Below are 25468 nucleotides of genomic sequence, written 5' to 3' on the forward strand. Positions count from 1 at the left end.
TCAGACAAAAGAACTATGGAATAATTTGGTTTTTATGTTTATTGATTAGATGATTATTCTATATTTCCATAAAAAGGATTTAAAACATTAGCTGCTTTATTCTGGTTATTGTTTTCATAATGGTTCAGAAAAAATACTTTATAGGAAATTTTTCTAAAAAAAATTAAACATCTGAGAGATCTAGAGATGGCTCAAAGGTTAGGAGAGTATATTGCTCTTGCAGAAATCCAGGTTTAGATCCCAGCACCGACACAGTGGTTCAAAATCAACCTTTAACACTAGTTCCAATGCCCTCTAAGGACCCCAGGCCTGCCTATGGTACACATACATGTGAAAGACCTAAAAAGTAATGTTAATGATGGACTAACCTAGAAACCAATATCTGTTCCTTGGAATTTGCTAGCTTCCTCTCACAAGGCCCTGAGATAAGAAGAATTCACACTGCCCCTCCTTTCCTGTGAGTCAACAGGTGGTAAATAGGGTCAAGAGATAGCTGTAACTCTGGTTTGCCCAGACAAGATTAATTAACACACCTGAAGCCCTAAGGTCTGCTGACCCTAATAGCGAGACCATCCGGCCTCCAAGGGTCACGTACTCAATGGACAGAGGGTCCCACCCCCTCCCTAAGCTTGTGGGTTTGCCTTTAAAAACACCTGGGCCCAAGGGAGGGGGCTTCTCCCTAGCCTGCGTGCTGGAGGAGCCCGTTTGTGCAAATGTTTCCTGTTCATTAAAGCCTCTTGCGTTTTGCAGCAACTGGACTGGACATTGTGTTCTTGGGGTATCGACCGAACCTGGAAGACTCCTCATTCTGAGGGTCTTACACATGCACATACATGTGTGAAGATATAACATTCAGACACATAAACCAAAAAGGAAAGAAATAACAATGTTTAAAAGCTTGATTGAAAACATGACTTGATTTACAAAAAAAAAAAAAAAAAGTTAAATATTCAGAAGATATGGCTTATGCTTTTATTAGGAAAAAGGAAGAAATCCACACAGGGAAAGCTATGCAGAGGATAACCTGGATTCCCTTCCTGTCTCACATCAGGAGGCTGTAGCATTGCATCAGTTCAAGTCAGAAAAGAATCCAGTTGTCTCTGTTGATTTACATGATTATGAAGCTCCAAGAGAAAGGAAGAGCCAACTGTTGGCAGTCCTGGATGAGGAAACAGCTGCCTGAGGAAGTACAGCAGGGTGAGCTCCTCAGTTGCCAAGGCATCTGCTGCTCCTTACTGTAAAACTTAAGTCTGGTGCTATTGTTGCTTCCCCTGAGGCAGAGAACAAAGCAATTAACAGCACAGCTGAGAAGCAGTCATAGCCTGGGTTTTAATGCAGAGGTCACAGCTAAGCAGTAAAACCTGAATTTTGGACTTGACACAATGCATTATCACCCAGGGAGGCCAATCTTGAGGGAAAATCTGAATTGGGTTGGCCTGTGAGCACACCAATGAGGGATTTTCTTAGTTGGGAAGCTCCATTGTGAATGTAGCTGCAGGATTTTGTGGGCTGGTCCTAGATTGAGTGGAAAATCAGAGCCAGCCGACCACTAGTATGTCTTCACTAATTCATTGCTTTCTGATCTTGACCATCGGTGTGCTATGATAGCTGCTTAAAATCTCTGAATCTTGACTTCCCTGAGGTGATGAATTGGAACCTGGAACCATAAGCCAAACAAACCCTTTCCAATGAAGTTGCTTTTGCCTAGGTACATTGTCATGGCAACAGGGGAAAAAAAAAAAAAAAAAAAAAGCTAAGACACTGTCTAATACAGCACAGGCTTGGTAATGAGCTAGATACCAATATGTCTTACTGAGCTAATCAAGTGATGGGCAATGCCAAGATATATGTAAGTTAGCACTGTGGGTGCCCTTCTTGGAATACCAAAGCAAACAAGGCAAATACTTATAACTGAAAGTTTCTTGTCTCACCAGGTCCCGCTAGTTCAGACCCAAATGAACAGACAGAGATGCTATATTAATTATAAAACTGTTGGCCGATGGCTAGGGCTTTTTATTGGCTAGCGCTGTCTTAATTATTAACCCATTCTATTTAAGTATTTCCATGTGGTCTTATCTTACCAGACCATGTGGTCTGGACCCTTCCTCCACTACATGGCATCTCTCCAAGGCACCTCTCTGCCTACCTTTCCCAGAATTCTCCTTGTCTCCTAGTCCTGCCTATCTTCCTGCTTCTATTGGCCAAACAGTGTTTATTCATCAACCAATAAGAAAAACACAAATACAGAACGACATCCCCCATCAGGTACTGGGTTGTGCACATTCATGAGGCAGGTGTTCTCAGGTTCAGTCTGCTCCCACTGATGTATGTGCCAGACCTAAAGAATTAAATAGAGGGTGGAGTCAATTAAGTAACACCATCATTGCTGTCACCATCCTGTACATAGAGTAATAACATACAGTGTACTTATAAAAGGTAATAATAAAGGAACCAAGGTAATTAGTATAAAGTGAAATCTTTCCTGTAATTCCAGGAAAAGCAGGAAAAGCTTTTCAGCATTCTACAATAGTCTGGTTTCTGTAGACACTATGTCAACACATAAAATTATCCATTGTAAGAGAATGTCCATTGTTTCTATTGAAATTCTATTCACCAGTAATAATGGCATGTATATCATCACTGGTTTCTTCATATTGTCTCCTTTTTCCTTCCTTCCTTCCTTCTTCCTTCCTTCCTTCCTTTCTTCTTCCCTTCCTTTCTTCCTTCCTTTCTTTTCTTTGGTTTTTCCAGACAGGGTTTCTCTGTATAATGGCCCCACCTGTCCTGGAAAGTCACTCTGTAGGCCAGGCTGGCCTTGAACTCATAGAGATCTGCCTGCCTTCGTCTCCCAAGTGCTGGGATTAAAGACGTGTGCCACCACCACCCAGCTCATTTCTTTTTTTTTTTTTAACATTGTATTTATTAGTGTGTGTGTGTATGTGTGTGTGTGTGTGTGTGTGTGTGTGTGTGTGTGTGAGAGAGAGAGAGAGTGAGTGAGTGTGTATTTATGTGAGTGGACATGTGTGTGATCAGGGTTAATTTTAGGAAGTTAGTCCACTCCTCATACCACATGGTCCTGGGGGTTGACCTTAGCTGGTCAGTACTTAGAAGCAAGCCCCACTAGCCTCTGAGCTATCTCATGGGTGCCTCATTCTTTTATTATATATCAATTCTCCAGCCTACTAAGCAAAGCTAAGAAATCCCATGGGACTGATTATGCTGATTATGACTACACAAGAGCAAGGATTCATTAGATTTTTTTTTTCATGAAAAGTATCAGTGAGGTAATGTAATGATACACCCCAAATCCCCACGGACACCAAGAACTGTCAGTATTTAAACACGGTTTTGTCTGTCTCTTCTGTTTTTTGCTGAGCTGTGTAATTCTCATATACAAAAGAACACAAGCTATTTGTTTTTAAGCCCAGCCACATTTTCCTAGTATTCCATAGTCATCATCCAAATCGCTTGTGGCTAGGAAATGAATGCCTCTTACCAGATTCAGCTAAAATTTCTCCCTGCTTCCAGACAAGGGATTGGTATCTCAAATCCACATAGTGTGTCAGGAATATCCAGCTAGAGTCCACATGAACTCCAAAATAGCCAGGAATGTGGCTCAATACATTTGCCGATTACACAATGATGCAGTGTTAATGGGTTACATACTTTGCACGGATTTACTTCTGCCAGTCTATGCACACCCATAAAATGTGTGTATTTTATGTAAAACATATTGTATACATTCATTCTACAATATTCCAGAGCCCTTGTTGTAGAAGTCTATTCCCTACACAAGGATAAGAGCTTCTGCTACTATCATGTCTCAGAACTCTTTATATCAAAACACCGGGCCTCCCCTGGCTGCCAGGTTGCCTGCCCTGATCACCTCACCTGTAATTATTTCCCTCGTGTTTTGTTTTGTTTTGTTTTTTTAATGAAATTTAAACCAGGTCGCTTTCCCATTTAGCCCATCCTGTTTATCTCCTTTTCATGATATGATAGTTGTTAGGCCCCCTGCCTAACAAACAATATGCTACTAAAATGTATGTTGCTGTGCACTGTTAGATGAGGTGGGGATATGTCAATACCTATGATACATTCTGTTCATGTTAGTTATAGATTCCTTGAATGGAAAGAAAAATGAGCAAACAAGCAGTGAGTGTCTTTCCTTCTGGCACTGAGTTCATGAAGATAGGAAACAGGCTGGTGGCTCTTCCCATCCCTTTTTAATGGGACGGGGAGACCGCTGTTTTGTTTATCGCAATAGAAGTCTAAACAGAAGTTGAACCTGCGCCACCACTAGACTCAGTACTAGAACATTGCTCCGGAATTAAACTATATGTTCTCCACCAGCCCTCCCAGCGGCGCTATACATGCACATGTGTGTGTTACCGTAACTGAGTCCCCACAAACATCCATAACAGAACAGTAACTCAACAACATCAGATTCTTATCCAAAGGCATTACTGAATGCGCTGGGCTTCGATTCGAGGAACATGTATTATTATTATTTTTTAAGCACATAGACCCCTGCGGGTAAGTATGTTGTTTATTAGTGGGGGTTGAAGGATATTAGCAGACACTAAAAGCAACGACCATCTATGTCCATTTTAGGCGAACGCTTCTAGATTCCACCCTGCACCCATGCTGCGTTTGACCCATTCATTTTGGCAAAACATTGAAAAGATTAACTATGTCTTTTAAATGAAAGACCCAGGACCTGTACGGTGACAGCATGGACTCGATCCCTGCGATTCTGAGTCTGCCCAAGTCCCCAGGCACCCAGTTGGTATTCCAGTTAGTGTATGTTGCTGTCAGGATCAAAAGGGAAGAGAAGTGCTGAGGGTCACGTGGGTGTCAGTCACCACAGGTACTGAGCCACGCTTGGGGCCGGCCAGGTGTACCCGCCCTGTGTCTCTCTCCCGCTTAGGAACAGACACGCCACAGGACACAGAAGAGCGAGGCAAGGGACGGGAAGGTCATCCCGATTCCAGTCTCACAACACTGGCACGTCCGTCCGGGCTCGGCGATTGCAGGGGACCAGACAGCACAGCCACAGTGCCTGGGCTCTGCTGCACGCCCGCGCTGCCCTGAGCGGACTCTGAGGCGCAGCGGGCTTGAGGTCGTAGCCTCCGGAGAGGTGAGGGCGGGTCCAGGCGGTGGGGACCGCGGGAAGTCGCTGCTGCTGTCACTCTGGCGCCCAAGCCCTGCAGCCTGGGCGCTCGCGGCCTCGCGGCTGCATTCCAACTTCTCTACAGAGCCGAGCCGCGCTCCCGTCCTGCGCGCTCCCGCGCACCCAGTCTTTTTTTTTTTTTTTTTTTGTTCCTTTTCTCCACCACTCCTCTTCCTTTCATTCTCACGCTTCTAGGCTTCTAGGCCGAAGTGTGGAAGTTGCATCCTGGACAGCCCGGGCTGTAATGCCAAAGAGCTGAAGAGCTCCGAGCCAGCGCTCAGCCCGGATCCCAAGAAGAGACAGAGACGGGCCCCGACCCGGCGCTGACATTAGCCCGCACCGCTCAACGGCGACCCGCCTCTTCCTTGCTGCCCTAGTTGTGGCCACTCTGCTCCCCTAGGCACCCGGGCAGCCCGCACACCGGGGATCTGCACGCTTGGGTGAGTCCCTGGTCTTCCTCGGCCATCCCGGTTGCCGTGGAGAACCTGTTTACCTTGCAAACTTGAGACGTGACCAAAGCAGACCAGCCTGCCTTGCAGGCTGTACTTCCCATGGCCAGGAGGATAATTCCGCACTTAGAGCCCAAGGGGACCAGCTCAGAGACTTAAAGGTGAAGATGAATTCGTGTTTCCGGGCGCACGTGTAGCTTTCCCTTTAAAAGCAGTGACTTGGGAAATGATTTTCTACCCAGCAGGAGGCGGGAACTGAGATAACTCGTAGCCTGAAAGTTTCCAAAGCTAAGGATGAAAATTCAGTTTATTGGAAGGAAAGTCATATAGCATGATGGGATTCCTATGATACTTACCTTCTGTGCGTGCGTTTTGCATTAACTTGGGCTCTTTATGATATATAATATGTAGAAAGAAGCAAGGCTTTAGACAACTCTGAGCCAAGCCTTTCTTTGTATCTTTGTTGCTGTGCACGAAATTTTTAAATTGCACATAGGAAATTTCGTGCAGGAAAAGACTAGAATAGATCGATGTCGTTGGGAGATTACAGTTGTTGCCAAGGATTGACATTTAACATTTTATTTCCCAGCTAAAAGCACTATTAGTCACACGGCCCATTAAAGTATCTTATCCTTCTACTTCCTGGAATATGAGTGGTTAATTTGTATAGAGGTTTAGCAAAGGGAAAGTTGTAGGATTTTCAGAGATCAAGATCTCTGTCTGGGTGCCAGGGCAGTGTCAATGGCTCTGGTGTCTGGTGTCTTAGTCAGTTGTGGGAGGGTCTCTGGGAGATGAAGATCAAGGGAGACATGCCTGCTTGTCCAAGAGCCATTGACTGGCTGTGATGGCTTATTTAAAAGGAGGCTGTGGCAAGTTGAAAATATCCCATCACTACAGAAACCATTCCAGAGTACTGCTGCTTTATCGATGCCTTTGGTCACATTTTAAAAAGAGAGCTTTCTACAGGCCCCTTTCCCTCTTTCAAAAGAAATGCTACTTCTAGAAAATCTGATTAGTATAATGACACTCTTTGGAAATAGTTTGTTCTTTGGTGTGTGTCTTAGTATAGCTCAGGTACAAAGGTAGTTCAGGCATTTTAGTAATTCTTTTTACTTACCAAAAGGATGATGACATTGAAAATGTTTGGTCTACATAGTTAAGAATTTAACCTGGTTTTAAATGTAGGGGCCAGGTGGCACTGGATTCTCAGGAAAACTTAAACCTCCATCTGGGCACAATGCTGAAGGGTAGGGGTATTTGTGCTTCCTTAGGAGCTGGCCTCCAAAGCTTGCTGCATCTGACTGAAGGTTTTGTTGATGGCCTGAGAAAGCCACAAGCAAACACAGTTGGCCATACACAGCGTCTTGATGTTGAGACAAAAGTTCTTGTGATGTTCTGCCTCAGATTTCTAGCAGGATTTGAACAAAAGATGTTTTTGGAATTTTAGCCCATGGCAGAACGTATTGTGATGATTGGGCTGTCAGTGATCTTCGGTCTTCACCTGTAGATGAATGAGGGTGTGCTCTAAAAACAGTAGCAGGAACGTGTAAAGAAAACTGGGGAAACTGAGCAAAGACTGGAGGGACTAAAGCTGTCTGAGCTCGAATATGGCATAATTTGGTCCCTGGGAACGCAGAAAGCACAGCTATTCTAAGTGGCCAGTTGAATGCTTCTTAGCTTTTATGACTCACTTCTCTAGGTAGCCTAAGAAAGAATGTTGCTTAAGAATTTAATAAGAGCTGCTCACGGTAGGTGGATGTCATTCATCTGGGGAACTTCTATAGCAAAGAAACTTCCAGCCACCCAAAGAAAGCATGTTGCAATTTAACTAGGTCTCCTAAAATGCAATCCAGCTCAAGCTATATCCTCATATATGAAGTGGGCATAATGATTTCTCTGAAGGTAGTTGTGGGGAAGTGGATAGAATAATGGTTGTAGAATGATCAGGCTGCTGTTAGTACATGGTGAGTAGTTATGAAGAGTGGATAGAGGTACTGAAGAGGTGACACTTAACTGTTCTTTCAGAACCAAGAGTTCAGATCCCAGTATGCACATTAGGCAGCTCACAAATGCCTATAACTCCAGCTCCAAGGGATTACACTCTTTTTGATCTCTGTGCACTCATGAATACACACACACACACACACACACACACAAATACACACATACATGAAGAGAGAGAGGGAGGACAGAAGAAGAAGTAAACTGAGTATGTTGATGTTTTGATATCCTTGAAGTTGCACAGAGGGTGTCTTAGTTAGGGTTTCTATTGCTGTGAAGAGACACCATAACTATGGCAACTCTTGCAAAGGAAAACCACTTAATTGTGGTGGTTTACTTACAGTTTCAGAGTTTAATCCATTATTATCATGGCAAGGAGCATGGTGGCATGCAAGCAGGTCTGGTGCTAGGGTAGTAGCTGAAGAGTCCCACATCTTGCAGGCAACAGGAAGTAGTCTGAGTCTAACATGAAAGGAAGCAAAAGAGACCTCAAAGCCTACTCCCACAGTGACACATTTCCTTCAAAAAGACCACAACTCCTAATAGTGCCATTCCCTTTGTGGGCCATTGTCCTTCAAACGACCCCAAAGGGTTTACTGAGTTGTTTAGAAGTAAATATTTGTTCCTGAGCTTCCTGCCTACAGAACCACCAGCTAAATGGAATTTTCAAGGCAGCCCATATGTAATATTAGGCATAGAAACTGAAAGTAGATGAAGGTAGAAATGAGAAATTTGACCTCTAGAGGGACAGAGGTCTGAAATGTTGCTTTCAGAAGCTATGTGAAGGAAGAACATTTAGTAGAAGCTGAACAGTACTTGCCCCAAAATCAGAGGGGCTGGGAGAACTACCCAGAGCTCTGGTGTCTCTGACAGGAGCTATGTGGTGAAGGAGGCAGGTACAGTAGGGCTGGCCTGAGAGAATTTCTTTTTCTTTTATGTAGTCTAAATAGATATCTTATTGTATGTGGATGTCCTGTTTGAGATTGTTTTATTCATGTTATATGCATTATAAATGACAAATGGAAACTTGCAATTTTTAAGCTATTCTAAAATGAAACAGTATTTATCATAACTCATTTGCTAGTGCTCTGCAATAGGCATCTAACTTTAAGAGTGGGTAGGACTGGAAGTGAACTCAGTAGTCAAACACAGGTGTTGTCATATGCAAGGCCCTTAGTCTACCTTCAGACCCTCTCCTCGACCCTAAACAATGTTTAGATTAATCTTCCTTTAGTTTTTTTTAAAGATTAACAAAGTTTGGTTTAAAATGTATGCTGTATATATTTCTGTCAATCATACAGGCATCCAGTTTCAATCTGGGGATCCATTAAGGAGCTATAGGGTATGATTCATTTTGAAATCTCATGGGGAAGGCTCTGGGCGCTCAGAGCAAAGGGCTGAGTAGGGGCATGAAGTCTTCCCTGATGGGCAGGGTCATTTGCAGGACTTGTGGTTGATCTTCTTCTGCCCATAGGTGGGTTTATTTTTATTTTTATTCACCTTCCCCCTCTTCCCTTCTGACTTTCCACAGGTGTCCTTGGTTTCTTCTTAGCTTTTATAATTATGTTTTGACTTCAACTCCATCCCTTCATTTAGGTAATCCTGGTCTGGTCTGTGGCCTTGTTCTCTGTCACACAACTGGGTGTCAGATGGGCATAACCTTCCTCCTCTCATTTTTTTCTCCGAAAGCACTTCTGACCATCGGTGTACAATCAGAAAATTGTCACAGCTACTTTAAAGCAGGAAGAGGCGTAGTGTGAAAAGAAAGTGCGCACATGAAAGTTAGAGTGGAAAGTTGCTACTTAAGAAAGAGGAGAGTGTGAGCTCCATGAGATTCCTGCCAAGCATCTGGGCTGAAGTGGCCCCAGGGCTCCTGCCTTCATTGCCACTGTCTGAATTCTGAGACTGGGCCACTAGCAGAGCTGGTGACTTCATGAACATGTCATTTTTCTGCATTCCAATAATCAGAGGAAGTCCTGTACTCTTAACCTCAGGAACCAGGGGAGGGAACGCTGTGCCAGCAGCAAAAGCAGGCTAACCAACATCATCCCTAGACACTTTCTGCTCCCTTTTCCAGACATTCTCTCTTGAAGAACCTAATCTCTGGTTGCACCCTTCAAAGGATTCTGGGAAATGCAGTCTATAGATTTCTAGCCTCAGAATGAGGAAATGAGTGACAGGCCATCCAGTCTAACACATACCTAAAATATATGTCAGAGGCGGAATACTTAATTCAAAGTAGGCTAAGATTGACTTTGGATTACACTTTGTAAAAAGGAAAAAAATAGTTGAGAGCCAAGGACCCCTTCAAACAGACTGATATTATAGGTGTAGCGTTGAAATTTTTAGGGGAAAAAAGTATTAAGTAAGAAAAACTTACTACACCTGTCACTATACATCCAAACATAAAATAAATATTTGTTGGTTTGGGTGAGTAATCAAAATAAAGTATTAGGAAAATGAGTTTTTACCTGTAACTGTGTTTTTATGTTATGTATTTGCTGTATTACTTACTATTGTGGATATGTGAGTGTGCCAGGGTGAGAGACCAGAGACTGATTCTAGATATCTTCCCTTGATGGTTTTCTACCTTCATTTTTTAAGGCAGGATCTCTCTGTGAACCCAAAACTCATCAATTCGGCTGGCTTTACTGGCTGGCTGATGAGCTTGAGGGATCTGCTTGTCTGGCCAACCTCTCCTGATCAATGCTTGGGTTGCAGGCATGAGCCATGATGCCAGCTTCTTGTACAAATTCTGGGCATCCCAACTCAAGTCCCCATGCTAACTAAGCAGGCACTACAGAATAAGCTATCATCCACATCCCAGGAAAATGATTTTTATAATGATCTTTTCCACTAGGCTTCAGCTGGCGATACCCATTCCATGACCCACAAAACAAATGAAGATCAGTGTCAGTTCAGAAATTACAGTATTTGGCTGGCTAGGCCATTCATTAGATGAATCACCTGTGAACGAACATGTTTTTTTTTTTGTCACCTCTTTCATCTGCAACATTCACAGCATTCTTTTTAAAGCTGAGAAAGATATAAAACTTGTTTCTTGAATAGCAAAATAAGAGCATGTTTGAATTTACTCCAATCGCTTTTTCAAGCCCTGAATTTGTCAGATCAGTTTTTTGCAAATTGCTTCTCTTCTATTAGAACATTATGAGCTGTTTGCACTCAGAAATTGTATTAGGGCATTCAGGAATAGTCTTGATCATTGCACAAAATCATCTTCCCTTTGCTCCTAAAACTTGGGAAAGGAGAGAAGACCTAAGGAGCATTATGAATTTGTTAGTCTGTTACATATATTTTCTTGAATTGAACCTATGTCTCAGAAGACGAGAACTGTTTCATTATCCTCTCTAGTCATAGATGAAGACATTGAAGTGCAGAATAATAAGTATTACCTGGGTAAATCATACAATCATATGACTATATTCTTTAGCTATGATGACAACAATAATTTACCACTCTACCTCTCACCATCAAAAATGAACATAGCTTAATCAAATGGTGTTCTGTCCTATGCATAACCCCTCAGGTCTTCTATCCCAAGCCATCATCGAGCTGCTGTCCGTGAAATCCACTTATTTCATAGTCTCTTGTATGTAGCTGTTTGACTCTAATCTGAGTTGATTAACTATAAAGGGAGTAGGAAATACTGCCCTTTGTATGTTGTGGTGACATGTAAATGACCTCCTTGGTTACTGCTTTTCTTCCTTCCTTTCTCCTCTTTAATTCACAGTTGAGTAAACACTGGGAAGTAGAGCTCTATACTACTTTCTGGGCTGTAAAGACGACACATTCGTGCCATGTCCAAACATATTGAGTGTACTTGGAGACAGGTTTGTCTCCAGTACCAAACTGCCATTGTGAATTGAGAGTCAAATGGGACTGAAGATATGACTCATCAGTTAAGAACAGTCTCTTGCAGAAGACCTGGTCTCAGTTCTCAGTGCCTAGAACCCACCAGACAGCTCATAACCTTCTGTAACTTCAGTTCCAGAGCGTCCAATGCTTTCATGGACACCAGGTTCAAATGCAGTATACACACGTATATACTCATAGACTTATATGAGTGTGATATTCACTTTGTTTCCTTCTGTGGCACTGACCACGCCCATTGGGGGTGGAGCCATGGGCGGAAGTGACCTGTGGAAGGAGGTCTGAGGAGGAGCTAGGGAACGCTCTCTTGGCGGGATGCGGAGAGGAGAGCATCCAGTGGAACTTGCTGGTGTTCATCTGTCTAGGTTGTAAGTTATTTCTCCCTGAATAAACATCTATTTGGCCTATTTGTTTATCTTGATCCTTATTTAACTGCAATATGTATCTATGAACGTATACTCCTATACACTCACATCAATGCAGATACTCAGACATTAAAAACATCAAAAATAATAAAAGAAAAGCAAAAGTATCTTTTATTGGCTAAGTAGTATACAGTGTAAATGTGTATCTATATGTAAATAAGAGCCATCCAAATGTGACTCTTCCTGGTTAGGTCCTTGAGGTGCTGATTTGAAAGGGTGGTGAGTTATGAGAGAATGTGTGGGATTTTGCATGTCTGTTAAAGAATTCTTGGAGAACCAAGACTATCATTTAATTATATATTTGTTCACTGTCTCAGGAAGCAGATATTAAGAACTTTTTTTTTTTGTACAAAACCTGGTGCTGAATGCTAAGATGCATGCATGGCTGCCCCCTCGAGTGACTGCTGTCTATGGTGTAGAGGATAATAGTGTTAGGATAGCAGGTGCCTGGAATTATGGTCGCCAGAGAAGTACACCTCAGGGTGTGTCCATATAGGTGTTTCTTGAGAGGCTTAGATGAAGAGAGATGGCCCACCCTGATGTGGATGGCACACAAGAAGAAAGTGAGATGAGTGCTAGCATTTATCTTTCTTGGCTTCCTGAATACTGATGAATTGTCTCATGATCCTGTATCCATGCGTCCCCCCAGCCCCCCATCTTCCCCACACTCCTTCTCCCCACTCCTTCTCCAAAATCCTACCCCACCATACCTTCTCACCATGGTAGTTGAGTCACAACAACAAGAAAAGTAACTAATATAGTGTGTTTCTCTTAAGTATGGAGAGCCATGTCTTTCTCACAGAGACGCTATTGTATTTGCTCATGGTGAGGTAGAAGATGGGATGAATGGAAACAACATTTCTGACTTCAGAGAATACTTTCCCTGACAGTAAAAAAGGATTTGAGGATTAAGCACAGTGACAGAAGTCTAGGACCATATATTTATTCTTTTATTTGTATGAGGTTGAGAGTTGAGTAGACATGTGTGTGATGTATCCTTGGAGGCCAAAAAAAGGAGTTGCATCCTCTCAAGCAGGAGTTATAGGTCATTTCATGCTGCCCAGGGTGGGTGCTGGGATTTAAACTCAGGTCATCTGGAAGAGCAATCAGTACTCTTAACCTCAGAGCTACCTCTCCAAGCCCATGTCTTTCTTTCATCTACTTCTTTTAACCTACAGGATTTGAACCACACAAATATATTCAACATTTTCGGTAGTTTTAGTGTTGAAAATAGTAATTTCCTAAGAAAGGAAGGCTGCTTTTGATACTCTAATATGTTCAGAATGTAATAAAAATCAGTTAAAATGATCAGACTCTATAAGGTTTCATTAGACATAGTCATAGTGATTCAAGAAAATGCATCTATAGACATTTGTCAACAAAAAGTGACAGTGCAATGGTTTATGCAATTAGATGTTGTAGAACTAGATATAGAAATAGTCCCCATGGTCTAAGTCTGGACTCCAATAGTCCCCATGACTTATGGTCTAAGTCTGGACACCTTTGAGTGTGAAGAGACACTATTAATGTCTATCCTGGAAAGAAGCATAAATAAAGATTATGCCATCAAATCTAGAGTGACCAAGATTTATGGTGGCACAAGGTTAAGACTTTAGGTTTACATGGTCATGTATCTACAACACCGACTTTTTTAAAACAACTAACTACTAACCAGTTTAAGGTATAGTTAGTGTTGGTTACAGTGACACCATTGTATAGCAGTCACAACTGTCCATCTCCAGAACTCTTTACCTTCTCAAAATAGAACATAAGTTCTATTGGCTAGCAGACCCATCACCCAGCCTATAATCTGTGGTAGCTTTTGTCCTTGTAAGTCTGGCTAGTCAAAGAACTTTACAAATGTAGACTCACACACTCAATTGCCTCACAGTGGCTGGCACATCTCACTTACCATGATATGTTCAGGCTTTTGGTGTCCATCATCCGTTCATGCCTCTCATCCACGTTGTAGTGTGTATCAGAATGTACATTTTTTTAAGGCTGAATTATTGTCTTAGTTCAGGCTACTATTGCTGCAATGAAACACCATAACCAAAAGCAAGTAGGGGGCAAAAAGGTTTATTCAGCTGACACTCCTACATCATAGTCCATTATTGAAGGAAGTCATGACAGGAACCCAAACAGGGAAGAAATCTGGAGGCAGGAACTGACGCAGAAGCCACAGAGGGGTGCTGCTTAATGGCTTGCTTCTCATGGTTTGCTCAGGCTGCTTTCTTATAGAACTCAGGATCACCAGCACAGGGGTGGCACTACCCACAATGGGCTGGACTCTCCCCCATTGATCACTAATTAAGGAAATGCCCCACAGGCCTGCCTACAACCAGATCTTACGGTATCACACATTTCATCCCTCTCAAGAAAGGAAGGCATTTTTCCTGTCACAGCCACCATTGAGCACAAACCATAGGTGCTGCTAGGGGAAATTGGTTCCATCTAGAATATGAGGTTTTTATTCAAGTCAGCAGCCTTCAGCAGTGCAAAGAACCAGCAGAACAGTGTGAGCTTGACTACCAGAATGTCCCATGTGACTAAGAGCCTATCTGAAACAGGGACCAGGAATTTCCTGGGCAAAGGGGAACCGAAGCAACAACTAACTGCTGGTAGAAACTGTCAGGAGAGGATATTGGCTCTTTCTGGGTGTGATATCTAGTTACAAAGGGAAATCTTCTACCCTCAGCTGTGGAAGTAGATAAAAGAAAGCCATTGTTAGGAACATTGACATGGCTGACCTCACCCAAATCCCTCCCTCATGGAGTGTCAGCATCAGAGGATAATTCTTCTTTGAAACTGTATGTAACTCTGTTTCACTGGGCAGCTAGTCATGGAAAGTAATACTGGAAAGTCTGAAACAAATGAGGAATCACCATAGCTGCTGGGTAGGAATTTTTATCCCTCTTTAGCTATGTGTAAATTCAAAAGGAAAAATTCACGCATCTAGGGTAGCAGGCTTAATGTAATGTGATAAACTCTTGATCATTAGTAGTAAATGAACCTCGGAAAATACACCTGCAGAAGTTATGGGCTAATCAGAAATATTAGTGAGGGTTGTCACTTCAAAAACTGAGCCCAAAGACCTGGGGAGATGGCTCAGTGCTTAAGAGTACTTGCTGCTTTTCCAGAGGACACATGTTTGATCCCCTATACCCATATGACTGCTCATAACCATCTGTAATGCCAGTTCAAGAGGATCTGCCCTCTTCTGGCCTCTGTGAACACCAGGAACACACACAGTGCTCAGACACAACATTCAGGCAAAACACCCATACACATAAAATGAAATAGTAAAGTCTGAACCCAAAATGATTTTTTCTTTACAGCTGCCTTGAATGAAAATATTCTCATGCTTATTCATGTTCAGTATACTTGTATTGGTGAATATGAAGATTAATGGGCAGGTACATCAAAACCTTTGTGGAAGCTTTGTTCCTAATTGCTAACAAGAAGCAACTAAGATGATCTTAGGTGAATAGATACACAAATTGTGGTATGTTCATACAATGAAATATTTAGCTGGTATTTAAAAATACATGACCTATATGAAGGCGTGGATGAACCTTAGATGCATATTGCTAGGGCAAAGAAGCTAGTCTGAAAAGGATACATATGCTATGGTTTCACTAACTGACATTCTGGAAAAGCAAAACTATAGACAGAGTAAAATAAATGATCAGGGTTGCCAAGGGGTAGGGGGTACAGGGAAGAGATCAATAGGAGGCTCTTAGGAAACTTTAGGGCCATAAAATTTCCATAGTACTGCTGTAGTGCACACACAATATTATGCATCTGACAAAACTCAGAATTGTGCAATACAAAGAGCAAATACTAGAATAGACTATAGGTATTGGTTAACAAGAGTGAATCAACATGGGTCCCTTAGCTGTAACCTATCACATGAATGCAAGCTTTTAGTTTGAACATTTCATAAGGTGGCTTTTCACAATTAGAAATTCTGGTGGAGAACAAGATGCATGAGGCATTAATTCAAGGGATTTCAGTGACAGTATGTCAAGTACAAGACCAAGGTTCTGTGTCAGAGCATGAGTAGTGCTTAGCAGGGGTCTCCTAAGCACCTTAGGGGCACACATTTCACCTGAGCTTTTAGCAGGTGAGGAGAACACACACAGGCTCCCAAGCAAAGTAATCCCACCTTGTCAGACAGTTTCATAACAGTTAAAGCCTTTAGTGTGGGGCCATAGAATACATTTACTGAAAGGCTTGAACCAAGACAAAATGCAAGGCCCGAAGCTGCAAATTTGTCCATCACAGCACCCCTCCATCATGCTACTGCAGGCCTGGATTGGCTTCTCTGTATGCCTTCCTAAAAAGAAAGCCTTAGGCTTTGTGCCAAGTTAGCAGCAATGTGGGCGAACTCTTACTTGGCTAGGAAGGAATATTGTGGCTCCCTACATAAATGGTTGTATCCTACACTAGTCCAGTAAGAAGCTACACACACACACACACACACACACACACACACACACACACACTCATAAATATGCAGAACACATAGAAATATGTGAGTAAATTTTTGAGCTATCTATTTCTAAAGGTTTTTTTCTCTCTCAACAAAAGTAATGTACAATCTCATTTCGGACAGTCTGTCTATTCTAGATGTTAAAATGCAGGCTTTTGGAAATGTCAATGTTTGCACACAGGAGCCTTTATACTCATTGTCATGATGTGTTTCATCTGGTGTAGGGTAGATGGATTTATTGTAGCACACTGTGTTAGAGTAAGAATGAGTTTTGAAATGTGGATGGTCCTAGAAATCCTAGTTAAGACACAGCTGGAGAAGACAGACTTCACACTCTGCTGTGTGTTCTGCTATAGGCAAGAAGCCTCTTGCCAGTTATTTGTGAAGTTACAACCTCTTTTATGTGTAGGGTGTGCACCTACTTGTCTGTATATATGTCTGTCAGTGCAGTGCCCTCAGAGGCCAGAAAAGGGTATTGGATCCTCCTGAACTGGTGTTACAGGCAGTTGTGAGTGCCGGGATTCGAACTGAGGTCCTCTGCAAGAGCATTACATGCTCTTCACAGAGGAGCCATCTCTTGACTGTTTCTTTTCTTCTTCCAAGTATTCAACTAGACTTTTAACTCAAAGTTTGCCTTTTGAATTCTCATTGCTTTAAATCCTAGGACTTATCCACTCAAATAGGAAATTAAAGATTAGTTTAATATTTCTTTTAGATAGAGGGCATTCTATATGCTGTTTCTTGACATGATTTTTGTGATTGTTCAATAATAGTAAAACATTAGCATTAAATACATGATGTAGTATCTACCTTGATGAGGGCTATGCATGAGTAATTCTTGCTTTCTCTTTACCTACACTTGACCATGGCTATGTAAAAGGGTACTCATGACTCCAATGTTCAGTCCTTAGGAACTAGATCCATATTTTCTGTTTTGATGGACTCTCAAGCAAACACAACTGTCACCTCAGCAATGGTGGCACACACCTTTAATCCCAGTATTTGGGAGACAGAGGCAGGTGAATCTCTGAGTTCGAAGCCAGACTGCTCTACAGTGAATCCCAGCACAGCCAGGCCTATTTTTAAAAATAAAATAAAACTAAGATCTGATGGTTAACTTAGATCATGGAGCTTTCCACACATGTTTGAGAGAACCAAGTCATTCCAAGTTGTTTTGGTTATTTTCAATAAACTCTCAAATATATTTCACCTAGTTGGTACTATGAACCTACCTTATAGCCAATGGCTTACATCCACTTTCTTGACAATAAATTAAAAAAAAAATTATGCATGAGACCAAACAGAGTGTATTTTAGGTTTTATGTAATGTTTTCTGTCTGTTTGTGAGAAACATTTCTCTTTTGTCTCAGGAGCTTTGGGTTGAGTGCTTTATCTTATTTTAAAGGTTTAAATTTAGAGTCAGAACTCTCTCACCCTGTTTCATATGCTTGAAAAGTAGATTATAATGACTTCCCTTGAAGGTTGAAAATGGTATCTGTGGCTTTCAATATGAAATAATAAACAATGTACAACTATACCCAGGCTTATCTCTGAAGAAACCAACCCAGTCATAAACTGCAATATGGAAACTGGAAAGAAAATTAGACTCTTCCAAACAGTCTGGTTTATTCTGGGCACTGACTTAATAACTCCTGCTGCTAGGAGAAGTACAATTTGCTGTCATAGGAAGGCTTAAAATGTCAAACACGCTCTTGTAAAATACAATGCAAGCTGCCTGCAAATGAGAGCATCCTTTCAAACTGGTATATTTCCTACTTCTGTGCAGCTTTCATAATTGTGGCACTTCCTCAATTGAAAACCTCCCAGCACGATGTAAACAGTCACACCCCCATGGCTCTGCAGAGGCTTCCATAGGTACAAAGCTTGCTGCAGACAAAAGGGTAAACTGTAAGACCCAGCTATGAAGGGCTCAGTGTCACTGCCCAAGAGAGAACCCAGAGAGTGGGATTGGGGCAGGGAACCCAGCTGAAAGCTGAGGACTATCTCAGGGTCGCAGGTGTGACTAGCCTTCCCCAGCATCTTCATCTACTCACCACAGTACAAAGCCAACACAGCCTTTAAGACAGTCAGTGTAGGTACCACCAAGCTCACTTACCCAACCGACTCCTCCATTACCTGTGACTCTTTTGGTTTAGATATGGTCAATGTTAAACCCAAATCAGATAAAATGTAGCAAATTAGAGAGTGAGTGAGCCTACTTGAGGCAACTCACAGGATGAGAAGTCACAGCCAGTGGCAAGGCAGGCTGCAGGGGGATTAAAAAGCATCCCTTTTATCCATGGGTCTATATCCACAGGGTCAACCAATTCAGAACCAAACTATTTTTAAGAAAATCCCTCTGTAAATGTGCAGGGTTTTTTTTCCCCTACTGTTATTCCATGAACAATACAACTTGACAGTTATTTAGAGGACATTTGCATTGTATTAGATACAGGGGATCTGGAGATGGTGTACTGCTTGCAGGAAGATGTGCATGTGTGACATATAAACATGTCATTATCTATGACACTTGAGCATCCTGCAGCTCTTGACAACCACAAAGTGGGAGCTCTCGGGTCATTCTTGTAGATATTAATAGGTGGCCATATTCAAAGCAGGTAAGGCTGTAGAGAGCATCACTACTCTCTATAACTCCCTGAAATAACTTGGACCCAGTTGAAAATGGTATTTATCAGCTGCTTAAAATAAAATTATGTAGTATAAATTGAAAATTTTCATGAAAGCCATTAAAATAAATAATACCTCAGTACTGAAACAGATCCATTTCAGCTGTTACCCTCATTAAATATTGTGACAACTTCAACTTTAACTGATGTAAACATCAAACTCAACACACATTTAACAAGGCCTCCAGATTAATACAGCGGATGTTGCATGCCAACACCTTCTAACTTACAAGAGCTGTCTTAGTTACTTTTCTGTTGCTGTGGTAAACCACTATGAACATGACAACTTACAGGAGAAAGAGTTTTTTGGGCCTTGTGGTTATTGAGGCAGGGACCATTCGGTGACCATCATGGCAGGAAGTATGGCAGCAGGCAGAGAGGCATGGAGTCAGAGAGAGCTCACTGGACATGGCATGGGAATGACACACCTCCTTCAGCAATACCACACCTCCCATTCCTTCCCAAACAGTTCCACCAATGAGAGACCAACTACTCAAATGTATGAGCCTGTGAGGACCATTCTCATTCAAACCTCTACAAGAACAGAAACAAGAATGTGTGGAGCTCACTTTTGGTGTGTGGGTCACTGAACCACCTGATGGAGGTGTGGGTTGAGACTCTTAGAGTGCGTTACTATATTCCTTACATTTTATGGTGTTCCTTTACTTATTTTTACATTACAATAGATTATAATCCAAAGAGATTCTGGGGTCTGGCATCATTATACCCATGACCTGATTGATCATGGGACATGGGAAATGCAGGTAGTTAAATTCTGGGTCCCATGAAAATAAGTTTTCTTGATAGAACAGGAAAGGTTGAATCAAGAAGCTTGAATGTTCTGCATGTTTTGTGCTCATTGCTTCCCTCTGGAGTAGCGTTTTGCATCTTTCTTTCTGAGCATCTTCCCTAATGCCTTTGATCAGTTAAATCATAAAGCATGGAACAAAAGCACAAAAAGAAAGTCACTGAAAGTTTAGGATCCTGTGTCCCATGGTGGGAATAATTGGTGCAGCTGGCTGTTGGCTTTGGGACCTCTGGTGTATTCACAAGTTGTTTTCGAGTCCCTGACCAGGCTCTCTTCCTTCACTCTATGGCTCCCACACAAGGCTTAACTTTCTACTACCATAGGAAAGTGGCAGGGGTGGTGACGTTAAAAGACAGGGTGGTGAGATTCTTTTGTGTTAAAAATGGCATAAAAGGAATCTTGTTCCCATTAATATTGGGCCATCCTAGGATGTCTGCAGTTGGATTGTTTTTAAATTTTCCCCACCCAAGCATTGTAAGCCATGCATCCATTCTAATTAAAGTAGCTCTTAAAATTGGCAATGCCACCTGATTTTCCCATTTTTCTGTTAAAATAGTCACTCTGCTACTATAATTACAATCATCAATCCACCAAATGCCAGATGGTGTATTCTCGGTGGATGAGTGGTTGCTGTGAGGTAATGTTTTCAGAACATTGTATGATAAAGTGATGATCAGTGTGCCGATGGAAACTGGAACCAAGCTTAGCAAGTGGATTTACAGCATTGGTACAAGTTTACCTTTGCTGTGGACAGGGTAGGAGTCATTAAAAACACAGTTGCTTTTGATTTTTTGTTTTGTTTTGTTTTTTGCTTCTCAAGACAGGGTTTCTCTGTGTAGATTTGGAGCCTATCCTGGAACTCTCTTTGTAGACCAGGCTGGCCTCAAACTCACTGAGATGTGCCTCTCAAATGCTGGGATTAAAGGTGTGTGCATAGCTAGCTGCTTACTATCTGGTGCATCACTCCTTCCCAGCTCCTGGATCTGTGTGATGTGACGAATTTGAAAGCTTTGTGGTACTCTGGGGCTGTTAAAGAACATTTTCTGCATCAAGAATCAGAGCTTAGGGGCTGCGGAGGTAGATCAGTAGGGACAGAGTTTGCCTAGCATGCACGAAGCCCTGGTTTGATCCTTAGCACTACATAAACGCGTAGACTGCTGCACTAGCTCAGGCTTATAAAGAAATATCGGAAGTTCAAGGTCATCCTCAGCTACACAGGAACTTCCAGCCTGGGACACATGAAACACTGTCTTAAAAGAGAGGAAGCAGAACAGGGTGAGAGAGAGAGAGAGAGAGAGAGAGAGAGAGAGAGAGAGAGAGAGAGAGAGAGAGAGCACCAAAGAGGAAAGACACTTGCAGAAATGTCTCTAAAATTCCTTATTCTTGCTTTCAGTTGTATTTTGAGAACTTCATACATAAACTCCTGCATCTGTATCACTTCTGCCCCTCCCTTCCCCCAACTCCTGTGCTCCATCCCAGGTTCATGATTTCTTTCTTATTATTGCTACATATATACAGTTACATATTCTACGTTACATATACATAGTTGCATATGTATGTATGTTCAAACATGTACGTAATATCAATGAGTCCATCTAACATTGCTTGTATGTACTTACTGCTAAGGATGACCACTTGGGATTGTGGGTAGCACAAGTCACAGTCTGATGTGACTTCAACTTCTGAATTTTCGTGAGGCTTAATATACACCGATGTTTCAAAATTCAAACTCGTGCTTTGCTGGATTTTAGATGATGTTTATTAAAGCACTTAGCATCAATATCCAGCATATGGTTGAGACTTAAAAGTGTTTTACTAATTGATCAAGCATCTCATAGACAGCTTGTCCTACACTCAAAAACAGGAAGAAGCCCCTCTGGTAGAAATTAAGAAATAGGGCTGGGCCAACAATATGACTCCGCAGGTTAAGGTGCTTGCTGCCAATCCTAACAACCTGGGTTCAATTCCCAGAGCCCTCATGATGGAAGAAGAGCTCCAGCTCTCACAGGTTATCCTATGGTCATCACAGACAAGCTGGAATACACACACACACACACACACACACACAATTAAAAAATAGTGAATAAGAAAATAGTGGGGGAGAACATAAAATGGATATTGCTAGAATTTTTTGAGCACTTTTCAAACCTCTATGTTGGAGGCTGTTGCTAATTCTTGAGATTAAGGGACAGCTAGTGTTCTGGATCTACATCTCTTAGGAAGGATTTTGGTTGTCTGGTGTGGTGTCTCAGAGGGGTATTGCAGAGCTGGGTCTGGAATAGGGGAAACAACTAGACACTGACCAGCTGCTCTTAGAAACAAATGCTGTGTGGAAGTTCTGTTGCTAAGCAACTCTGGCGGAACAGGAAGCTAACAGAAAAGAGCTGGTCCCTTCTCTGACTTTTGCCCTCTAAGTCCATTGTAGGAAGAGTCACCTGGCAAAGGAGAAATGTTTGTTGAGTCCTGCCTTCCAAATGCAAAGTACTGAATAAGGGGAAAGTTTGGAGAGAGTTGTTAATATCACAACAGGTGTGGTCCTAAGTGCCTTAGGTGGACATGGCTCGGGAGGTAGGTGACTACACTACCTAAGCAGGACTTACAGAAGTAACTGAAAGTTTTATGTGATTAAAAGACAGAAACAAAAAACCTGCCGGGTGTGGTGGTGCATGCCTTTAATCCCAGTAGAGGACACAGATCTCTGTGAGTTCAAGGACAGTCTGATCTACAAAGTGAGTTCTTGGACAGCCAGAGTTGATACACATAGAAGTCCCATCTCAACAAAACAAAACAAAAAAAGCCCAAAAAAACCAAGCAAACAAAAAGCCCACAAAACTTACTATTTTAACCATTTCTAAATACACATTTCAGTGGCATTACATATATTCACGTAACTAAGCAACCACCACCACCAAGACAGGGTGAAAGTAAATGAAAAATCTGTGTCTCTGAAATGCAAAAGAACCATCTCTACGGATTCCACTACCAGGGACATAAAGTCACCTACAAATCCTCGTTGTCCAACATTACAGTTTGGCGCATGAACACTATAATAGTGAGAAGGTTTTATGAGAATGCAGGCGTCATTGTTGTAGCTTGTGACTGACTGCTCAGTGTATAGGGAAAATGGTGATTTGGAGTTGGAGCCTTAGATGACACTGTACACCCAGCAAAGAACACATAGCTTCTCTTGTTTAAAAGGCGACACAACAAAAGATCAGTGAGGAAGCTGTCCCCTCTCCCTTTTCTCTTTCCCTTACTTCCTTTCTGATCGCCTTTTTATTTTTATTTTTCCCTTCTCTCCATTTTTCTCCTTGCCGCCCAATTTGCTGGATAATGGCTGCAGACCAAGTGTTGTCAGGTGTTTTATAAACATGATATTGGTAGGTCAGAGGAGAGGAAAGTCTTGAATTGAGGGCAGCTTATTTTAAGGACTTTGCAATCAAAGATGGCAGTTTAATGAGTGTTTAAACTAGACCACCATCTATGTTTGAACTTGAAAGAACTGTTCATTTTTTTTTTTAGAGAGATACTGAAATACATTTTATACTAATGGAAGAATTTAGTAGCCAGGATAATAATTGATGATTGAGAGGAAAGAAAGCAGGAGGAACTTGTTCATTGTCAGAATGGATTCAGTATAGGGCTGTGGGGTTGCTCTATGGGATAGCACAGTTCATCTCTTTCCCTCTGGAAGATGGCAGAAGATATGAAAGAAAAAGCAAATAGGTTAGTGGAGTGACTTGCATGATCTTATCATCTGCTTCTTTCTTCTGAAAGCCGTGGGTGAGGGGGAAAAAAAATGCTTCTGGGAACTGGTGCTTCTGGCTGTCAGGGAGCATCCATCCACCATCTGTAATTATCTTGGGTTTGTCTCTGGTTTGACTTTGTAATTGTCCTTCTAAGCATGCAAGAAGGGTAACCACAGAATATAGGGGCAGTGAACATTGGAGGAAACATGGAATTGGCCAATTTCTCTCCCTTTTGTAAGCAATCTCCTCTGGTGTGGGAGTCAGAGAGCCCTCAAGGTAAGGTCATCCTTTGCAGGCAAGGAAAGAGACATATTCCTGAAGTCTCGGGTCCAGTTTTTATCTTAAATCTGGGAACTTCACACAAACCACTTGGGCAGGTGCAAGTTCATCTACTTTATTAACATCCAAGTTCAAACCAGGAGTTCTTTGTTCAGCTTCTGTAACCCCATGTAACTTTAGTTGTTAAGGGAACCAAGCTTACAGCTTGAGCTAACACCTTAGTCATTAGATTTTAATCTTCTCCTTCTTAAGCTATTCATATATCTTACCACCTCCTTAATTCCTTGAGTCCTGCACACTGTTCTCTGGGGATAGTAGTTCTGACCCTGAAAGTCTTATTCAATGTTGACACCCAATTTCTACAACCACAGGTGGTTAATAGGTTAGTTTTTAGCCACTGACAGCCTCCAGCTCATTCTCTGAGTTGTTCATGATGCTATCCAGGGTTTTCATAACTCACTGAGTGGAGTACAACTGCCAGTACTTTAAAAATTAGTCCTAGGTAGTTGTGATACACACCTTTAATCCCAGCACTCGGGAGGCAGAGGCAACCTGCTCTACAGAGTTCCAGGATGGCCAGGACTACTGAGAAATCCTGTCTAGAAAAAACAAACACAAACAAAAAGAATTAGTTAAAAATTGGGGGCTTAGAGATATGGTTCAATAGTTAAAGGACTTGCTATTCTTGCAGAGGACATGGGTTCTGTTCTCAGCACCACGTGGGAGCTAACAACCATCCACAATTCAAGTTCCATCTAATCTGATGCCTTATGGCCTCTACAGGTACTTCACCCATGTGTTACACAGACACATGCAGGCAAAACACTCACATAAAAAATTAAAATGAATAATAAATAGGTAGGTTTTTTAATTAGGTAAAATGAGCAGGGGAGGTGGCTTTGGGCCATAAGAGCACTCATTGGACCTCAAAAGCCACATGACTCAAGTTCAGACTCTGGAACCCACATAAAAATCGTAAGAATCTTGAGTGGCTGAATATAGGTCCCATGACTGGGTTATGCTATTTGATTACCAGGGCTGCTGTACTGTATACCCATAAACCGAATGGCCTAAAACAATAAAAATTTCCTCTTCCAGAACTCTGAAATCCAAACATCTTATATCAATTTGTCAGCATGCACCATGGAAGTTCTCACCTGCTCTGCCGTTGCTAGTGGCTCCAAGTTCATTGGCTGTGGTACCCTCCCTGCCATCACAGCCTTCCATCTTCCCCTTCCTTCCATCTCCTCTGCTGTGGGCTGTAAGGACATTTGCCTTTGGATATAGGCCTGGCATGGATGACCGGGGTAATCTCATCTTGAAGCCCTTGAGTATATCTGCAAACTCATATTTCCAAATATTAGCTCTTATAGGTCCCAGTGATTAGGACATTTTCTGGAGGGCCACCATTTAACCCACTAAACCATCCTGCCAGTACACAGGGAGTGGGGAAATTCCCCTGCTTCAGGGATTATGGAGATGCACATGGCCCCTAATCTCACCAGTTTTGC

This window comes from Phodopus roborovskii, unplaced genomic scaffold (genome assembly GCF_943737965.1).
Source record: "Phodopus roborovskii unplaced genomic scaffold, PHOROB, whole genome shotgun sequence".
NCBI lineage: Eukaryota > Metazoa > Chordata > Mammalia > Rodentia > Cricetidae > Phodopus > Phodopus roborovskii.